The sequence below is a fragment of the Rosa chinensis genome, chromosome 7 (genome assembly GCF_002994745.2).
Source record: "Rosa chinensis cultivar Old Blush chromosome 7, RchiOBHm-V2, whole genome shotgun sequence".
Lineage (NCBI taxonomy): Eukaryota > Viridiplantae > Streptophyta > Magnoliopsida > Rosales > Rosaceae > Rosa > Rosa chinensis.
In genome coordinates, this window is record NC_037094.1 from 33010594 (window position 1) to 33015794 (window position 5201).

Consider the following 5201-nt stretch of genomic DNA (forward strand, 5'->3'; position numbering starts at 1 on the left):
AGCAAAAAGAATTTCTCATTCAGTTAAGAAAGAGAAAAACAGATACTTCAAGAAGACAGTTCTCTTGCCCTTGAATCTTCCAAATACAACAATCAACACAGTTTCAGAAGTAATACTTGCTGTACATAATATAAAATGTCAGCAATCCCTTCACGTGCAGAGTGAACTCAATAGAAATATAAAAATTGCATTTCACATTAACTTGTAATCTCCACTGTAATTTCATTGCAGAAGGAAGTTTGTAGTTCTCCCAAGTTTAAAACCGAGTATAGATTTATATAGTTGAATTTTTTTTTTCACATCATATACAACTTCCTATACAATAATATCTCATAAGCTGTTTTCTGTAGCTATGACCAACGTCAACTCTATTTCAAACCCATAGATCAACCTCTAAATCCCAGATTAACTTGAATCCAATCATTAAGGAAATAATATTTCAAAACTGAAAACAAATCAACAACAGCAAAGTCAAAAAAAAAACAACAGCAAACAACAGAAATCTTTTTATTTTAAGGTCAAATCTGAAAAAAGAAAACAACAATGAAATTCACACAGAAACCATAAAAGGTAAATGCAGAGATATAACTAAATTAACAACGAAAATAAATAGAAAGTAACTAAACCTTGACTGAAGGGTTAATCAAATGAACTTTGAGTGTAGCTTTGAAGGACCTCCTTTATTTGGCCTGCACAATAAAGTAAATGGAAATGTCAGACAAAGAATTCAGGCTTTAGAAGAAAGCTGCACTCTACATACATAAAAAGGTAATAACACGACCCATCTATATTGATCTGTGAGGTTTGGTTTTAATAATCTTGTAGGTCAGATATCAAGAATTCATCTTTTTAAAGAAAAATGGTCCATAGTATCATCTTTTTACTAGTCTCAAATTTGATAGAATTCCAAATATCTGGTTGCTTGTCTTTTGACAAATCAATGCACTTAGCATAGCAACCGCCTTCAATGTTTGACACATGATTGTCACTGTAGCAGTGCTCATCATCTCCAATCAGGTACGTATTATGATCTGCAGACAAGAGTTTTTTTCTCAGTTTCTATGACAGATCGATGAGCCACAAGCATCCCTCTTTATGCATCTTACACTAAAATTCAATGAACCATTGTCTTATGCTACCCATATAGAGCACATCAACTGGATTTAGCTTACAAATCAACGAAATAAATCGAACAATAAAAGAAAAACAAAGAAAAAACTTACCACTCAATAAGTTTGGCAAAAGTGAGCTCAAAGAGTGTAATCATAAAGTAGAGAATCCAATACGTAAGCCATTGGCGATCATCAGTTGGTGATTTGGTCTCTATAAACCGAATTGAGGCATACCTACACAACAACCCATAATCAGTTAACCATATTACAGAGGATTTAACATGAACACAGAACAATGCATAAGAAAAAAAAAGGATCAGAATTCAGAAAGCTATAATCTTTGAACCAAAACTTACAGTGGCTAAACCAAACTAACCACAGGCCTGCAAGAAACAAACCCCCAAATCAGATTACATAACCAAAAAAAAGAAAAAGAAAAAAGGTTTTGGTAAAGTGGGTAATAGCAGTTGATACCCAGCAAGAACATCGAAGTTTTTAAGGAGAACTTTGAGGAAACTTCCAGCACCAGATCCCATCTCCAGTTTCTGAATGTAGGTAACTGAGAACTGAAACTGAAGGTTCTTTGCCTTCTTTCAGTCCTCCGAGATCAGAGAGAGAGAGAGAGAGAGAGAGAGAGCTTGCTCGTGGAGGTGATGGCGCCGGCAAGGGGCGGAGCCGGTTAATGAGAGAGAGAGAGATAATAGCGGGAGTGAGCGGAAGAGAGGGAAGCGGTGGTGGCTGTGGAAAGAGAGTAGGAGAGGAAGGAGAAGAGGGCTAGGGTTCGGGGAATAAGGGGAGAGAAAGTGAGTTGGAAAAATATTAAGTATGGGGAATGAAAATTTTGTTCCCCGCGTTCCTGAAAAGTTTTAACTTAGTGTTTCCGTGTTTTTGAAAATTTTAGAATCAAAATATAGACATCGGTTAACAGTAAAAACGATCTCAGCTATATGCATATAAATCGGTTTATGAGGAATCGATGTCAATGACATTGTTTTACATCGCGTGTATTTCTCACTGATTTTATTGTCGTGATGTCTATGAGCATAATTCTAGTAGTGCAGAGACAACCAGACGGCAACGACGAACCGATCTGGAAAGTTTCGTCGCCGGAGACGGCCGGAGTTCGCCTGAAAAGCCGGGTCGGGTCGGGTCAGTCACAAAACTCAGATAGTGAAGGTGTAGCCGAGAGAGAAGAGAGATAATGGGAAAATTTCCGGAAAAGGAAAATGGAATTATGAAAATATTTTCGGAAATTCCCTATTTATACCAAAATGGAAACTTCTTCCAATAGCCATAACTTCTTCATACAAACTTCGATTTCCTCATTCCACATGTCTACAAACTCGTGTCGACATGTTCTACAACTTTCGTGAAGGAAGTTTTCGGAGAATCTCAACGTTTCAAAAGTCAACCTTTGCGCCACCCCTAAAGTCATATTTTCCGAATAAGAATTCGTCCGAAACACTTCCGCTCCATCCACGAGCATTCTAGCAACCGAACAACATATTTTCAAAAGCATAATTTGAAATGGGCTATGAGTTTTGGGCTTACAATCGGAGTCTAATTTGGAAAACAAATCACTAAGAGCAACTCCAACAACTTCCCTATATTTTGATTTTTCTCTAATTTAGAGAAAAATGAACCTCTTTTGCTCCAACAGATTCCCTATAACTATCTCTATTTTAGAGAAAGTGAGGAAAGAGAAAACCAAATTCCCTATATTTACAGCAATCTCTAAAATTTTAAGGAAGAATATGGAGATTATAGAGATTGCTGTAAAATAGAGAATCTGTTGGAGTTGGAGAAGAAAAAGATGCTAAATATTTTACTTTTGCTTCCCTATTATACAGAAATTATAGGGAAACTGTTGGAGTTGCTCTAAGTAACTACAAGTGCGAGAGATGCGCCCCAAAGTTACGGGCCTTTCGAAGTTTTGGTAAACAAGTAGGAAATAAATAAAAAGTAAATAAACAAGCTACTTCAAAATCCGATAAAGGACCAAAACCTTCTTTAGATAAAATTAAAGAAGAATGTGCCAAGCCGGGCCATGTGCCTCCTCTGTACGCTCCCCGACCACGTGCTCGAAACCTGCACACTATTGTAGGGGTGAGCTTTCGTCCTCGCATGCCCAGTAAAGGGCCGACCCAACCATGCTAGGTTTGAAAATTATTATAATAATTGAAAATATTTACTACATAATATTGTGCACATTTATCGAAAATACTTTAAAAAGAGGCAACCACAAACATTTATTTTTTTTATAAAGCATATGCAGTATGCTTCACACAATTTGGAGCTCCGAGATACTTACCTGCCGGCTAAACTCAAACAAATTGGTGACCGACCTGGTTCGTCATCCTTCGAGAACCGGCCAACTACTTTATAGTCCTTGCGACTACAAGTAGCGAAAGTGCCCATTTCCTGGCCTTGAGTCTCTTATGACTGGTTCACTGTCTATACTCACTCTTCCTCGACAAACATAGGAGCACGGCCCCCTCCGGAGATTCATGGTTATCGACACCGTGGGATCCCTAGGAATCTATGCGTCTAGGTCTCATTCACTTTCAGGTCACAAGTACAAACATACGATGGGTACAGTATCTCAACATGCAAGTCTAGCCTCGATTTTCGTAATAAGTAATTATCAGTTATGGAAACAAGGATATCACAAGGCATCGACTAATGAACAACCAAAATCATACTTGCAGGCAACATATTATTATACTAGAGCATTCCACATATAGAAAAGCCTCTAACAAGGAAAGGACAGCTCACCCTACCTGGAATTGGAGTGCTCGTCCACATTCGGGTTCGTTCTCGACTTTCGATCATTTGTCCAAATCCAAGTGCACACGCTCATGTCCTTTAACAAAAACTAAATCCGATAAGTACTCAATGCATAACTCATTTGCTCAATTTCTTTATAAGTTACTAATTTATCTTGAATCGATATTTAATGGTAACCATTCCCGAACAATTCACTTAACGTAGTAAGCTCATTCGGGAGATGGTGATCACACTTCTTTCCATGTTAAAATTTCGGTCAACCGGTTTGACCTCATTTTATTTAGCTTTTAAACCATAAGCAATTAGATAACAATTACCATTCCCAAATGATTTTGCCTTTCAAACTCCTTTCGGGATATGGTGATTATACTTATTTTCTTAATGTATTCCAAGTCAACCAGTTCGACCCGCTTCACTTAATCATTAAATACTAGCAAATAAATAGTAATTACCATTCCCGAATTATCACATTCTCACGATAACTTCGGGATATGGCGACATTAGAATACTCCGATTTTTTTTTTTAACCTTATTTCATGAACGTTAATCCAATATCCTCATTTAGCTCAATCAAATACAATCCAACATTTTCATAATCAATTTCTCAAACAATTGTGATTACTTACTCTCTTTGACTTCATTCAACACATCGAGTTTTAATTCTCAATTACCAGCAAATTAAGCTCATTAGCAAAATAACATTTCCAAAGCCAAATACATCATCTTAATTGAGAAAACCAACTCTGTCCATACATTCAACCAATTTCATCTTAAGTAATCCACAAAGCCACAACCCCATCAAACACAAAAATTATATGGCAGAACCGATGGCCAGACCCTTACCGTTCTCGTTTTCCAACAAGGATGAATCCATTTTGGGCTGCTCTGAATCAGCTACTCTATCACCACTAGCCTTTCAAATTCCTAGTAGCATAACATAATTAAAATCAACCCTCAACAAATGTTCATAACCAAAACAGAGTCTGTGATTCTCACCTTATTTGATTTCAATCGAAACTGACCCAGTAGTTCATTTATTCTCCAAAGCTTCAATTCCTTTCTTTTCCAGATTCCACAAACCTCAATTCCAAATTACATGGCAGTAGGTTAGGGTTTCTAATCCAAACTGAAATTGGATGCTTCAACTAAAGTAGGGTATGACAATTACCTAATCGTAACGACTTGGGAGTATGGCAACACGAGCGGCGGAGCTGCAGTGGCTCCGAGCCAGCGGCAGCGCGTGCGATGGTTCTGGTCGGAGCTAGAGGTCGAGATTTTTGGGGCTATTATAAATTGTGAGGC

The 5201-nt window shown here is 37.6% G+C and overlaps 1 long non-coding RNA gene across 1 annotated transcript; it reads right to left on the reverse strand.

Moving 5' to 3' along the window:
- Nucleotides 1–958: 958 nt before the first annotated feature.
- Nucleotides 959–1654, reverse strand: LOC112176128. The gene is made up of 3 exons (XR_005803119.1): nt 1469–1654; nt 1224–1346; nt 959–1031 (listed from the first exon to the last, which is right to left on the reverse strand). It is a non-coding gene; the product is annotated as an uncharacterized LOC112176128 (long non-coding RNA).
- Nucleotides 1655–5201: the final 3547 nt, after the last annotated feature.